This window comes from Pinus tabuliformis, chromosome 5_1 (genome assembly GCF_031772625.1).
Source record: "Pinus tabuliformis cultivar Carrire ecotype Pingquan chromosome 5_1, CPIR1, whole genome shotgun sequence".
NCBI classification, from domain to species: domain Eukaryota; kingdom Viridiplantae; phylum Streptophyta; class Pinopsida; order Pinales; family Pinaceae; genus Pinus; species Pinus tabuliformis.
The window spans coordinates 783,474,981-783,492,038 of NC_142305.1; positions in this window are offsets into that span (position 1 = coordinate 783,474,981).

Below are 17,058 nucleotides of genomic sequence, written 5' to 3' on the forward strand. Positions count from 1 at the left end.
TTATTCCCTGAACTAAAATAGAGAAGTAAAATTCGAATTTGATCTTAGTAGCTGTTTGTAAAATCATTAATTAATTCACCATGAGTTAATTAGTTGTAGAAAATCAAACATGAAGCCTATGTGAGGACATGCAACAGTTTCTCCATTAATTGAGGAATTTATGCATCAGTTAAAGAGATAAGGATGAGTTGTAATATTGAGTTGCAATGAGTTGGCTTAGTTAACTGAGTCAAGTCCAGTTAGATTAATTCAAACAGTTTGTTGAATTAATCGTGAGTTCAGTTAGTTAATGCATGCATGCATGTAACTGCTGCACTTTAAATAACTGAATATTCTCGCATAAATAACTCATGCATGTCAGTTCAGACAGAGACCCAGTTGAGATCAGATGGAGGGGAAGTGTACTATCAGTTGCTAGAATATTCCATTGTGAATATCTCTTGCATGCAGAAGGAATTCTTTCCTTGAGGATTGCGCAGTTACTTCTTCAGGTTTTGTGAGTGTGATGAGGCTAATTCACACATGTGGCATCACTGGACCCCAATGAAAACTGCACAAGGAAATAGGAGGCTTGGAGGGCTTGAGGAGGACATATACTATGTCTATTCAGTCTGTGAGCTGTATTGTTTGATTGCAGAGAGAGCAGGATAGCTTGAGAGTTGATTCTTTTTGTAACTTGAACAAGATTTCCACTTGTATGATAATACAGAGATTGGGGTTTTAGGTTGAGGCTTTCCCCAGGTTATTTCTTCTGTGTTATGTGTGATTGACTTCTCATTCTTAGTTATATGTGTTCTCATTGATCTTGCTCAATTTGATTAAGCTTCCACAAAGTTTGTTGTAGAAGTAGATCTTGTATTTTGCTTTAGTATATTGCATAATCTATTGATCTACAGTGGGAATTTCTACAATCCTGAGCTTGAATGTATCTCTAGACACCGTTCCTCATGCTACTGAAATACCAAGGTCAAGGGCAACATGGTTTAAGGTTTAGAAGTTCTAGCTGCATAATTGTGATGAATTCTTGAAGGATGAACATTAAGGGATTGATATGACAGTGGGCATTCCTAGAACCTGTCTTAAAGAACATTATTACAAGTTATTGATGGTTATTCAGATATATTTTACATGTGAGGGAAGGTTTCATATGGTCTACCAATATCACTTCAGGTTTCTGCTTCACTTCACAGGTAAACAGCCCTTAGATATTCCTTTTTATCTCTTCAGAAGTTTAGGGAAGATGGTTGACAAGGTGCAAGCTAAAATAGAGGCAAGTAGTACCTCTATTTTTCATCATGGTCCTATAAAATTGTTAGTAGTTGAAGATCTGAGTAAATTTAATAGGGATTGGCTTACATTTTTATTCCCAAGTGGATATGAACTAGATGTTGCTACTCCTATTAAAAAATCCAAAAGCCAAATCTACAACACCTAGAACAGAGCAGCAGCCTAAAGTTGAATAGCAACCAATGACATAGTAGTAACCCATAATTGAAGCTTATACAAGTGCTAAGAGGAGAATTACTAGAAGACAGAAGAGAGAACAGGAACAGAGTGCAAAGAAGGGCAGATTGACTGACATTCTAGAAGCCTTAGACATTGAAGAAAACCCAGTTGCGCAGCCTGTAGAAGTGACCCCAGCCGAAACAAAGAAGAAAAGCAAGAAAGCAAATAAATTAGTTTTTAATAAAGAAGAGCATGGTTTCACGTTTAGGCCAAGGAAACCTATGACAAGATCAATGCAGCAAGTGGAGAAGGTACCTGGAGCACCATTGAGAAAAATAGAGTTATCAAAGAAATCATCAAAGAAAAAGAACGGCAAGGAGATTGTTCAAGAAAAGAGTGAAATAGAAGTCCTACAAGAATAGTTAAGGGAGGCCAGACAAGAAGTAATCAAGACCAAGCTAGAGTTTGATGAATACCAAAATGAAGTGTTAAAGAAAATAGACTTTTATGATGAAATTGCAGACAAGTCTAAGAAGATGATAAAAAGGACTCTACCTTTACACAGAATGTTGGAACACATGTATAGGAGAAATAGTTGGTTGCAAGAAGATAGAAAAAGGCTGCAAGGACAAGTTACAGCACTAGAAACTCAGATTGAGATGATCCAGGTTAAACTCAAGAATAAAAACCTCAATATTGTTGTTGAAGTAAGTGGTACTCCATGATATGGAAAAATCTCCATTTTTTGTATTTACTATACTAAGTTCAGTTAACCCAGCCATATGTATAGTCATCATGGTATTAGAAGTCATAAGGAGGCATTAAAATCATGGAAACTTGAAAAAATCAAAATTTTGCAACTTTCGTAGCAATTGCCCTTAATGAAGCTAAGTTTTTGCTATGAAATTGTTGTAGCATTCCAATATGGTTAAGGATGGTTTAGAGTTCAAAAAAGGACATTTTGAAGGATTATATTTAGCTCATAAACATCAACAAAGAACTCAGAACCAGCAGATGGAAAAAATTGTAGCCTAAGAGTGTTTTTCAAAGTCGCTACGAAAGTTCTGAAAACATTGTTTTGCTACGAAATCATGAAAAAACTCTGTTTTTCTGCCTTTTTGAAGATTTTTGATATCAAGCATCCAATCTCCAGGTGGATTTCAGATGATAAAGGATTTCCATGTCATCATGATAAGCTCCTATTTTTTAGCCTACTAGGTCAGAAAATAGCCACATTTACAAATTGGCTAGCTCATCAAGACAGTCAGCATAAAGGGAAATTTAATTGATGTCTATCAATAGTTTGAACATTTAATGGCACTCCAGCAAATCTAGCATGCAGTTGGCTTCGGTTATCTACATCAAAAAGAAGTGGTTATGATTTTAAAGCTAGTAGAGTCCTAGTTGAGTCCAACTATTGTAAAATAGAAAATCCCTATGAGGACTCTATTAGTTAGAAGAAAAGTAGGAGTAGGACTCTATAATAGTGGATCGAATTTGGCCCAAGTGACGAGATATGTAAAGAGATCTTTTCTCTATAAATAGGTAGGTTTTCGACTTTGATAAGGGTTGATGAAGAATGTGAAGAACCGAACTTTTGTAATATTTTGATCCTTTAATACAAATTTACAACTACTATGTTTATGTACCTGAAATTCATTTCATGTCTTTTATGATTTTTATCATGATTGTTTCCAGTTTCACATAGTATCTTGATTACTTGGAAATCTCATTAAATTGTTCCAATTTCCTTCATATACTATGTATGAATGTAGATGTTTATTTGTGTCAGTTTAAAAGCTATAGATGCCTCGGCTTCCATTAAACTTTGTTGTTTCCTATTTCTGTATTTTGACTCCATGCCCAATGGTAGTTGAAATCATGTTTATCTTCACCTACAAAAACACAAAAGGAAATCAGAGTTAGTCATCTGATTGTTTCAATTATTTCAAGAAGATTTGATAGTATTTGAGAGATCCCTCTGAGATTGGAAGGACTAACTTCCAATTCAAGTGGTATGAAATAGTTACACTAGGTTAAAGGTTGAAGCAGCCCAATTCTTTCTAGCCCAGTGATAACATATTATATGTTTATACCAGTGAGAAACAAGGTAATTCATTTGGATTTTCTACTTTGAGCTCTTGACCTTGTTTTGTTCCTCTTCTCTTTGACTCTCTTCCTCCTCTATCAGCAAATTAATACCCAAGGCTTCGCAGTTTTATTTGGACTAATCCCTGGGCCTTGATGAGTTTAGTGGGCTTGATATCCATGTCGTATTCCTCGATTTTAGCAATCCACTTGCCTCTTTTTCCCTCAGTATCTCCTTGTACCAGAATGTCTTTCACCATTGTTGTGGGAACATAAGCGATTATGTTGGATTGCAGCACATAAATTCTAAAAGCCTTTAGGGCCTTGACTAAGACATAGGCCTACTTCTCCAAAATATTATACTTTAACACAACATCCCATAGCACTTGGCTGAAAAATGCTATTGGTTTCTCATTTTCTTCATTGTTTTTCTACAATAAGAAAGCAGCCAATGTATGAGGACAAGTAAAAGAGAAAATAAAAAATGGATTTAGGTAGTCAAGGATGACTAATATAGGGGCTTCTTCAAAATCCATTTTAATACTGGAGAAGGATTCCTGAGACTCTGAATTCCATTTTACTTTGTTGTCCTTCTTCAACATTTTTGTGATCTCTTTTACTATCTCAGCATAAATAGGTATGAATCTCCTCAAAAAGTTAATCCTGCCAAAATAATTTCTTATTCCTTGGTAGGGGAATGTTGTTTATCGCTTCCACCCTCTTGGGATCGATATTACCCCTTCTTTTGCTACTATGTTCCCTAATAGCTTTCCCTCACTTAGAGAAAACTGAGATTTTTTAGGATTTAGTGACAAGCCATACTTTCTGCATTTCTCAAAACTAAGTTTCAAATGTTCAATGTGTTCCTCATATGTTTTAGAGAAAACAGTAATGTCCTCCAAGTAAATTACTACAAATTTGTCATGCTCTCCCACAAATGTTATATCCATTTCTCTTTGAAAAGTGGCTCCTGCATTTATGAGACTGAATGGAATTCTAGCATGCATGAAGGTCCCCCAGGGTGTGGTGAATGCAGTTTTATTTTGATCTTTGGGATGCACTTCCACCTAATTGTATCCCAAAAAAACATCCATTATAGACATCCGAGATAACCCTACTACCTTCTGTAATATGTAATCCATTTTAGGCAACAAGTAATTGTCTTTTAATGAGGCTTTGTTTAGATTCATGAAGTCCACACATAATCTTATCTCTCCATTCTTCTTCCTAACAGGAACCAGATTCGCCACCCAATCTGAAGATCTTAGGGGTACAATGATTTTGGCCTGGAGTAATTTCTTGATTTCCTTCTCAATGGATTGGAGTAGAAGAGGATTGATCTATCTAATCTTTTAGTTGTATGGTTTCACCCCATTCTTCAAAGGAATCTTATGTTGAATAATATTAGCATCAAATTTTTTAAATCATCATACGACCAAGAAAATACATCCCTATATTCTTTAAAAAGTTTCAGATACCTTTGCTTATACTCGTGGGAGATTCCTTTTTCCATCTTGATTATCCAGGGATCTCTTTCTGATCTGATGTTGCAATCCTCCACCTGTTCTTCAATTTTTGGTTCGGTTGGTTTGGTAGCCACATAATTTGAGTTAAAAAAAAAATCCAAGGGAACCAAAACCCAGGTAATATTGTTACCCTTCAGCTGTAAAATATTGTACCCCGTAATGGTTTCATCCCAACCAGCCTGATGCGCATTTATCAGCTTCTCGTCCCTTTGGTCAATAAATAAATTTGATAATTCCCCAATAACTTCCATGAAGAATTCGATCTACTTCTCATCTTCAAGCATATGCCATGTGTCTGACATTATATGGACCTAAGGACCTATATCTGACTTCAACCTAAAACCTAAGAAGTGGATTTTGAGGTGGTTTAAAATTGCTGGCAGTTATGGCCAAGGAGTCAATCATTCACTTTCTTTCTCTGGGGAAGAATTGAATGTTGAAGTTTAAGAAAAGGTTATCAATAATATCCCAAACCTAATTACAGTAATCCTTTAGTATCATATGCTTGGTTTGGCATTGATTTCTAATATGTTTCACTACCAGCTCTGAATCTCCAAACACAGCCAAGCACTCAATGTTCATATTTTTTGCAGATTGTAGACCCGAGAGTAAAGCTTCATACTCAGGAGCATTATTGGTGGCCTCAAATTCCAATTTAAAAGGGAGAGGGATCAAACTACCTTTTGGGGCTATCAGCAACACACCTGCCCCATTTATTTCTTGGGAACAAGCACCATCAAAGTATAACTTCCACACCCTATACAATATCGTAATTGTTGATATAGTTGAACAGAAGGTTGCATTTGTGTCTCTTCCAAGATCATATCATCTTCCTCTAACAACAAGAAAGATAATTCTGTTTCTTTACCATACACGGGGGCATTATTCAAACAGTCGGCTCTTATAATTGTCTTGACAAACCTTGATTCTCTATACAGACTTCTTTCTTCTCCACTGAATACAAGAATGGTAGCATAAGTCAAATCCAATTTAATGGACCCCCAATGACCTTGATAAGAGCATACCAAACCTTGCAAGGATTTCAACCACTAAAATATCCATCACTACACTTTTTACAGGAATCTGAGCCAAATTCACCACCAAATATTTAGTTATTCCTAGACACTTTACCCTTATGGAGTCAAAGGAATAAAGTTCTTTATATGGTATGGTTATTTTCAGCCCTAATTGCTCCATCACATATAAAGGCACCAGGTTATGAGAAGAACCTAATTCTAGCATGCAGTTATATAGCAGAAGGTCATGAACTACCAAGGTAACATAAAAAGGGGTAGTGGAAGGGTCTTGTTCTTCAACGTGAGGTCCAAATACAACCATAGGTCGTTCTTCTTGGAGATTCAAACAATCGTGTAGGGGAGCCATGGTGGATTGACATATAAATTGAGAAACATGAGCTTTATAAGTTGGTTGTTTTAATAGTTCAAACAAAGGGACAGATATTTGACCTTCTCAAGTTCTTTTTGGAAATTAAAGGCGACAAGACTCTTCTCATCTATGACAACCTCGGTGAGTTATTTTTCCTTATTACAAACTAGTTTGGGCGGTGAGGATGATTTTCCTACTTTTGAAGCTTCGGACTTCTTACATATTGGACCTAAGGAATCCTTATTTTTGGCTAAGACAGAGTCTAAATGGTTCTTTCCATTTTCTGTTGATTTAGGAGAATTTTGGGGAGAGGGGTCTTCATTTTGGTCATGCATCCTAGATCTCTTTCTGGAAGATCTGATATTATATTTCCTGTACATTTGCACTTGCATGAAGTCCACCAACTTCCTACAGTAATCATCAATGTCACAATCATCCTACGGGTAATCTAAATCATCCCCTTCTTCCTCATGTATTTCAACGTCACATTCCTCATCTGAAAAAGAAGAGAATAGATTTTCTTGAACCTCATTGGTTTCTTGTATGTTTTCTTCTAGATCATCCTCTAGGTATAATGGGGGTTGAATGTGATCTTGTTGCTCTTTTCTCTCCCTCTGCAGAATTTGCAAGGGAGGTATCCTATACTAAGGATTGAACCCTCGGTTAGGAGCTTGTGGATTTTGTCTGGGAGGATTCTTATTTTCTAGCTCCAACTTCATGAGCTTATTTGACGGTTTTCTTATCAACTTATTCATTTCCTCAAACTTCTGCTCTTGGGTTTCCTTCCCCTGATTTGAGGAGCTATCTTCCTCTTTTCCTCTCCTCCTTTATCCATGATCAATTTTGCCTCTCGACTTCCCAGTAGAGGTAAAGTTTGCTTCAACCTCTAGGGAACCTATTTGAATCTATTCCAGAGTACGAGACTTCCTTTCTCTTAGAGTGAAACCAAATTCTAGATCGAAGTCCCCAGCAAACACCGCTTTAGCAGCATCCTATGGAGCTTTAATTTGATAAGGGAAACTATTATACAATTTGTTAAACCTCTTTGTTAATTCTAAGACGTCTTCATTATGTTTCTTATTCATAGCATTAAATTCAATAAAAATATAACCATGATCTCTCTTCTACCCCCATTTTTGCATAAAATAATTCTCCATCTCCTCTCAGACATTAATTGAAGAATTTAGCAGATATTTGAACCATTTCCTAGCCTCCCCATCAAGAGACTGGACAAAAATCCTCAACACTGCATCTGGGTGTTCAACAATCAGGTTTTCTGCAAAGGCATAGAAATTTTCTACATGCCTTTGTGCTGAAATGTCATCTTCCCTTATGAATCTTGGAAAGGGCTTGAGATAATATCGTGGCATACCATTCAAAGGTTGTGATAAGTCCAGTGGAGCATATTTGTTCAGAATAAATCTTGTGACAACCATATTGAGCAAAGGAGGTGGTAGGATATTTATCACAAGTCCTTGCTGAGGGGGTATCTGAGTCACAACTGCCTAGATCTGGGTTGGGAAACTATTCACACTCTGTGTGGGATAGTTTATGAGGATGTCTTTAACTTCTTCAACCTCAAGGGAGGGATGAAATGAGAAAGGGGGTGAACTGATAGAAGCTTCTTCGTTTTTAACTCTAGATGGAAATGAGATAAACAATACACAATGTTCTTCGGGGTATTCCAAGACTTTGGAGGTAGACTCAAGGTAGTTTATCTCAGCTTTTTGATAATTGGTCGATAATATTTCTGGAAAATATCTTATGGAAATGGAGTAACAGTAGTCCACACTTTCCAAATCCTTTGGGATATGAGTTTCTCAGGATTAAATACAGGAGGGGTTTTCTACTGGCTGGTATCAAAGTGAGTATGAGGTCCTCGGAAATCCAGGGTGTTTAAAATAAAATTCAAACAGTGGAGTCGCTAGGGTGAGAGATCTTTAACCCACACTTCCCTTTCTCACCCGATAGAGGGAATGTAAAACTTATCATACCTAGGGAAAAGTATTATGATTCATTCCCCGGCAACAGCACCAGAAGATGGTGTAGATTTTTCTATCTCTTGTCACACAATTTCTTCAGAAGATGTAGAATCCTCCTAGAGACAACCCCTGGGTTGAAAGGAAGGGTCAGTGCCTAGGGCATCCAAGAGGAGTGCTTTTGAAGATTATTTGAGGGATTTCTGTTGCACTCCATATGTCACATTACTTGAAATAAGATAATTCAAATATTGGTTCAATGGCCTTTCACCAAGGTATACTCAAGCAGACGCACAGATCTAAATACATATAGGTAAATTGGCTTATCTAAAAGAGGAATGCCTTGATCCTAGTGGCCGACACACAACAATATGAATCTTAATATTGTTGTTGTCGTATAAATGAACAGGAGGAAGGAAAGGAGGTAAATTGATGTAGAGGGTTGAACATAACTCATGATCCTAAGCAACAATCTCCACAAGAAATATGGAAGAGTGAGGAGGTGAAAATGTAGAAAACGTGGAGCATGAATTAAGGTCTCAAGCTCTATGCCTCATGGATACATCCTGTCACCAATTAGAATAAGTAAATATGTGTTTACACAGGTACTTCAGGCTATAAAATAACATAATTAAATCATTTATTAACACAGGTACTTTTTACTACTTAGTAGCAAACATACAACCATAAGTGAGAGGTAAACCAACAGCTTCATTACACAATTTCAAATGAGGAAAGACATACATGAGTTGATATACAAAGGGGAAAACATATTGTGCATTGCTCTTATTGGAATCAACAAGACTGTTTCATTAATCTTTGAAGACAGAGTCCAAATCACCATTCCATCATAGTTAACAATTGTATCAACCTGAGCACCTCATGAACAAGCAACTTGAACCAAAACTGGAACCACCTTTTCTACAAACAGAACTCGGAATTTACAAAAAATAGAATTTGGGCCTCTCGAATGCAGAAATAGAGAACCTTTCTAAAGTGTTTCTTCCCTCTTTTTATAAGGAGGGGGGAGCTTGAAAAATGGTTACAAAATATCTCAGTCAGACTCCAACTATCTCATCAACTAGCTGTCTCAGTGAGTGAAGTTTCTGCTTCCCAAATCATTGCAACAAATCTGATTCCTTTCTTTAAAATGCAAAAATTATGGAATAACAGAAATAAGAAAAATTGAATGATAGCTAAGAAAAATATATCCATTCCATTGCTGTGATTGCCTCTGATTAGTCCACTTCTTTTCCACGGTTTTCCTCCTCAGTTACCAGCCAGTTCGCCTATCATTTCCCCCCTTAACTGTTTGAATTCCCCATTTTTGGAGTTGGCGGTGATTGAATGTGGTGGCCTTAGTGGTGTTCTATAATCATGGTTGCTAACTCATCCATATTTTAACACTTTTGCATTACACTATCAGAGCCTGATATGTCCTGTAATATTACCAGAATCCCACTTCGAAGCTGCAACTCATCGGAACTTCATTCAAAATGACATTACGAAAAACTTGGTTCTAATGTCCTCAACCCTCCTCTTATTCAACTCCTTATTTCCCCTCAACCATGGGACCCCTGCCTGTGCTGAAAATCTTAAATCGTAGGGGCTTAAATATCATATCCTTCTCTTATCATAACTCCATTTGAAATATCCTTCCGAAATTATAAAGTCTCGATGCCACCAGGCTCCTTTTCCATTGGCCCTCCTATCGTTATTCTACCACAAGAATGGGTGTGGTGACCAAAGTCTTAGCCCTGAGGGGCTGTGATATCAGATATTTCCGCCATCGTAACTCTTTTAACATAAACGTTAAGAAATGTGTAACCTTCTGATGCCCCCCCTCCCAAACTCCTTTTGTTTAGCGCTCTTTCTGTGTATCCCATAGGACAGGGTGTGGTGACCAGAAGCTTGGTGCTTGAGTGCTTAAGGCTTCAGGCTCCTGTTGGGGCTTATTTCTATTTATAATTCATGCTTTTCCCTTGGTATTTTGATTTCCCATGCGACCCATGCCAAAGATACATCAGAATTTCTTCAAATTCTATTTGAAATAGAGTTATGATGGCCACCATTCTTCGAAATAACATCATGCTAACACCATCTTCTCCATGTGGATCTCCCTTAGTGGTTACACGTGTCATCCATATCTTCCCCATTAGGATCTCAAAAACATTGAAACTGACTGCCACGGGTCCTTCATGTTGCCACGTCAAATTGACATCATCTTCCTCGCCAACTTCTTGGGGCCAATTATTTGTTGTCATGTGTCTTTGTCTTGAGGAGAGAGAAAAAGGTCCATGGGGTCCTTGGTCTCTCAACGATTTTATTTACATTTCCCCTCCTCAAAAACCTTGCGTCTTTTCAATGAACTTCAATTGTTAAGGAGTTACGGAACTCCGAGGCTTAAAAATCATTCTGCTATGAGGTCCATCCTTCAAATTTCCTTATAATGCATGGGTGCTTGGCCTAGGTCCAATTCCTTGGTTCTACTTCATCTTCATGATTGAGTGCCATCATACATCGAAGCCCCTCTTCATTTGAATATTTTCGAAAAGGAATTTTAAAAATCTTCAATGTCTCCATCCTTTGAAATCTCATCTTAGTGCTTATGCACCCCATCCATCTCTGTGCCCCTGGTCCCTTTGGATATTCATGACCGGGTGCTAGTAGATTTTGGAGCCCCTCTCATCTATAGTTTTCAAATTTGGAATTACTTTGGAGTTACAATGACTCCCACTTCCAATGGGCTCAAAACTCTTGGTGTTTCGGCCTGCTATGTGCCCTTGGTCACTTGAGGCCTTTGAGACCAACTACCAACTGATTTCGAAGCTCCTTCCATCGGAGGTTTTCAAAAGGAAATTAAAATAGAGTTATGATGGCCTCTTCCTCTTAAACACAAACATCCAAAGTGACAACAAGTTGACATCATCACCTCCACATGGCACTTCTTGAGTGGTGACACGTGCCACCCATATTCAACCCCTTAAGCTCCTCAAAATGCCAAAAATTCCTTCTATGTGTCCTTGTCCCGCCATGTCATGCTAACATAATATGTCCTATCATCTCATCTAGATCAACTAATTGTTGCCAGGTGTCTTCTACAGAGGAGAGAGAAAGGTCCATGGGCTCTTTCGATTTTTTAAGGTTTCCTTTGCATTTCTCTTTCCTCTAAGATTTCTGCGCTTTCAACAGAGGCATTTGTTTAGGACTTACGAAATTCTAATGTCTTGATGGCCAATGCTCTGAGGTCCTACCTTGTTTTTCACCCCTTGGTCCTTTGAAAAGTTTGTGACCAAGTGCCAGCCCACCTCAGAATCCCCTTCCCATCTTAACTTTTAAATTTTAGATTAACATGGTGGTTACAATATTCTCCCCCTCCAGTGATCTCCTAGCTCTCAAGTGTTAAATCTTCCCTTGGCTCCAAGTCCTATGGGTCTCTCATGACCAAGTGTCGACCTAGTTTTGGATATCCTCTTCATCGGGACTTTTTCAAATTGGAATTAAAAGGGAGTTACGATAACCTCTGCCTTCGATGGCTCTAAGATCTCCATGCTTGGCCCCTAGCCCTGCGTGCTTAGTCTTATGAAATCCTTGTCACCAAGTGCCACCTAATTTCTGAGCTCCTCTTCATCAAGACTTTTGGAAAAGGAATTTAAATTGAAGTTATGAGGTTTTCAACCCTACAAAGAACTTCCCTCTGATATTCCATAATCTGATTTGTTTCTCTTCCTCCTTGGGTTTGAAGCTTAGGTTTTTTGGCTTGTGGCCTCTTCTTCGGAATTTCAACCTTTGAGATTTGTTCTAATTTTGACCCTTTTACACTCTTTGACATCATTTGGCACCATTCGAACAATTTCGTAGTAAGTGACAACAGGCATCCTGTAGTAGGATTTCAATACTTTATGTAAGGTTGAATCATCTTGATTATTTTAGGAGACATTGTTGTGAGACGGTAGTCCTTTTCTATGGATGTTTAAAGAGATTCAAGGTTGATCTAAAGCCCCTACAAAGGATAACAGCTGGACAGAGTACCTAGAAGCCCACATTGTAGGTGGGGATAGGGTTTAGGAAGGTTAACAAAATGCTTATAACCCTCATTGAAGTTGGATACATGGTTTCAGGAGTTCTAACCAACAGACAGGGTTAGAACACCCATGTCCTATATCTAGAATTCAATAGCATCCTAGACAGATTTGTAGAAAATCATAAAAGGGCTTGTTTTGTAGTTAGATCCTAATTTTATGGTCAGGTCTAAATTACATAGTATATTTTGGAATTACAAAAGTGTCAAAGTCATGTTGAAATCTAGTTTTTTAGAACAATTTAAATTTATACTGGACAGGTTGGCTTATTAGGATGGTGAACTCAGTTAATATTGTAATTGTTTGGTTGAATTGTAATATTATGTTGTATTATTGACTATGGATACTAAAGGATATATTTTGTACTAGAGTTGTTTATCTTGTGAATTAAAAAGAAAATTGTTGAATAAAACCTAGCTATGTAAGAAATCCCAGGGAAAAATTATCCTAATCTGTTACGGGTGAAACCATAAGACAATATTGAAGAGGATTGTTTGTTTTAGGGTAGTTTTGAGCAAGTATGATTCAAAGTATGGTGAGTGGAAAAAATTCATACATGGTTGTAGACATTGTTACCCAACAAAAAGTTTCAAAGCCAAATTGAATAATTTCGAAGAATGAAGAAACCACATTACCATTTTGTTTCTTTGTTGCTCAACCTTTTGTTGTGGCCCTAGCGTATCAATTATATCCTCTAATGCAACCCTATCAGATAAATGTCTCCTCTGATGTGACCCTAGAAGATCAAAGTCTTGACACTAGAACCACATTCAAGATAATGAAATTGAAGACGATGGTTAGGGTGCTTGAGAATATAGATGTCATCCCATTGAGCGAAACAACATAAGCACCTACCAACCAATAGAAGAACCATTAGAAGACCTAGTAGAAGAGACAATTAATGACTTGATTGAAAAGAACAATTGGAATATATAGATTGAGAAGCCTTACATGTTCTTTGTTGGTGGCAGGGTCGTTGAAGAAACACAATTCTCTATTTTCCCTCATGAAGCATTGAATGGTTGATCCATTGAGCGATTATGTTTGTTGGTTGTGGAAGGTTCATTGAAGAAAGGCAGAGCCCCACATTCCCTCACGAAGCATTGAGAGATTAAGCCATTTATCGATTAAGTGAGGGTTTGAATGAAACCCTACCCCACACATTCCCTCACAAATGAAGGACTTCTTTATTGATGGGTGGATGGGTGCGATGGAAGGATAGACAGATTGATAAGCCTCACATGTTTGTTGTTGGTCGAAGGGTTGTCGAAGAAAGAAAGTGCCCTACAATCCCTCATGAAGAATTGATTGATTAAGCCATTGAGTAATTGTGTTTGTTGTTGGTGGAAGGGTCACTAGAGAGATACATTTCCCTACATTCCCTCATGAAGCAATGAGGATTAAAGCCATTAAGGAATTGAGTGAGGGCTTGAATTAAGCCCTACACAACACATTCCCTCACAAATAAAGGATTTATTTATTGATGGATGTATGGGTGCAATGGAGGGAAGGAGTGAGGTTTTTTTTACTATATATTATATATTATACTATATATCCTAGTGGAAGAGAATCATGACCTAGTGGAAGATAATCATGTTGAACCCCTAGCCAAAAGGAAACACAATCGAAAGTCTACATTATAGAGGAGTGATAATGTGAACCACTAGTTGATAGTAATTGAGAGCACAATAAAAAAAAATAAAAAAAAAATCTAGTTTAAATCTTAGTGAAAATGTAATTGTTGAACCCCAAAAATGACATCCTCAACCACCCTTTTTGTCACTTTTTATGTCATTTACCTTATCCCTTTTTTCCCAACTTAAACTTGCTATACCACACTCTAGAGCCTGCCAATATACTAGATAGGTACTTTATTATTGTTATTTTAATCTCTATGTTTAAGTTACTAGATAGGTACTTTATTATTGTTATTTTAATCTCTATGTTTAAGTAGATTAATTATTGTTTTTGAGTGTATTTTACTAATGAATTAAATCCTAGGGAAATAAATTAGCATTGAGGTATTATGGCCCCTATAAGGTGTTGTAGAGGATTGGAAGTATGGGTTCCAAAATGGAGTTGTCTCCATCTTCACATGTACATCTAATATTCCATGTTTCTTGATTAAACAAGGCAATCAATGACAAGATACCATTCCAAACTATTTTACCAGATATTAATGAAGAAGGAAAATCATACTAGAACTAGAAACAATCCTTTAAAAATGGTTAAGAAACTGATAAAAAGAGCACTTACTAAGTACCTCATCAAATGGAAGAGCCTACATGTGAAAGCAGTGGCATGGGAATATGATTTATTCATGCAGAAACATATGTAGTTAGTCAAGTGTTGAGGACAACACTTTTTAATGGCGGGTCATGTTAAGCCCTAGACAAAGCCATTGTTAATCCTAAAACCCCTTACTAATCCCTATATACTGGGTCATTACATTTCTATTGTTATGTGAACATTTCATTGTACCATTTTTCTCATATATATATGTGTGTGTGTGTGTGTGTGTGTGTGTGTGTGTGTGTGTGTGTGTGTGTGTGTGTGTGCACAACAACAACAAGACCTAGTCTCAGGATCATCTCATCTTGTCTTATACATTATATTCATTGTAAAAGGAAGCTTACCCCTTGAAGTGGACTATAATTATTAGTTTCTTATGAATTTTAAGGTGCATCATTCACAATAGAATGAGAAATAAGCTCATCGACACACTACTCAAAAAGTACTCTGAATATAATTTTTTTTATGCTCATAAAAGAACCAAATAACTTAACATGTACCATAGGTTAGATAATGATCACAAGGTCACATGATAACCCAAGACATTACAAATGAGGTCTAACAACTATTTGAGTTTTAGGGGCATGGGATTAGCTATTTATTTAAAACATTTAATTTGATATGTTCATGATATTTCTCTCTCAAAAGGAATTATAAAAGAGGTACATTGCATGGATGAAGTTAAAAGGAGTTGCTTTTATGTCATATGACTATAAGGAAGGACCTAAACTCAATAAATTGGAGTTGTACAAAAGCTTATTGTAAGAATAGTAACGAATAGGTTAAACAACAAATTCAAGATTTCTACACTAGGGTTCAACATATATGATCTTTGATGAAGTAGTATATATGATGACTTGCATAGTACCATTTACAATATTTAATAGATTTAAAAAATATTTAAGATTTTTATTTGATTTGTTATAAAAGTGCAAAACTTGACTTGTAACGGTTGTGCACTGATATATATAATAATAATATATATATATATATATATATAATAAATTAAAATTAAATTAAAATTAAAATTAAATTTAAAATAAAATTAAAAAAAAATAAAATTAAAATTTAAAATTTAATATATATATATATATAATAAATTAAAATTAAAATTAAATTTAAAATAAATTTAAAAAAATATTAAAATTTAAAATTTATATATATATATATATATATATATATATATATATATATATATAATAATAATAATAAATATAAATAAAAAAAATTAAATTAAATAAAAATAAAATTAAAATTAAAAAATAAATTAAAAATAAGTAAATAAATTTAAAAAAAAAATGAGGGGATCAAATGGAACTAAAAAACCAACCCAAAACCTTGCAAAAATAAAATAGAAAACAACACCTAAACAACTAAATTGGAACTATGTAAGAGACACACTAGAGAGATAAAGACAGAGCCATATAATGTGAAATTACCAAAAATATAGTATTGGTGGACTTAATCCTTAGCATAAAAGAGTGCTTACCATAAGTTAAAGAGATCACAACTCAAAGTAGGGTGTCCTCCCAAGAGGTGTTATGGGCCCATATAAGTAGGCACATTACCCAAGAGGGTTGTTGAGCCTACATATCAAAGTTGACTAGGTCATTCAACTTAGCCATAACTTTATATTACAATAGATGATGGAGTTAGCTATAATCAATTCCTATGAAAGTGCATTAATGACACAATATGAATAACTATAGGGTTGTGGCCCAACATGAAGTTTACAAAATTCTCAACATGACCCCTTAAGTTGAACATGACAACTCCACTGCTTTACGTGACCTGAGTACCTATTGTGCCATATAATGAAATTGTTAAAAAAACTCATAGATCCTTAATTCCCTTAAACAAGTCTTGATACTTTCCCATACCATCAATACATGCATCTACTAGAACCATGTCAAAATTCAACGTGTATAAGCGCAAACTGAAAAAAGTTTCAACGTTGACCCCATTCACAGGTAACTACGTGCAGGGTCAATTAATTGGAGCATCATTTCCACTAATTATTGGTAAATTTTAAGCAGTGGATTGGTCCTTAGCTGGGGTAGACCCGCAATTGGTAAATATTAATAAATAATTTCATCTCCTCGAAATTTATGTTATGATTTTGTTGTTTGATTATTGAATTCATTCTATGAGTCGTATTTGAGTATCGAAACCCTCCCATACTGTCAATGCATGCATCTACGATTACCGTGTCAAATTTTAGTGCGTACGAGCACAAATTGAAAAAAAAATCAATGTTGG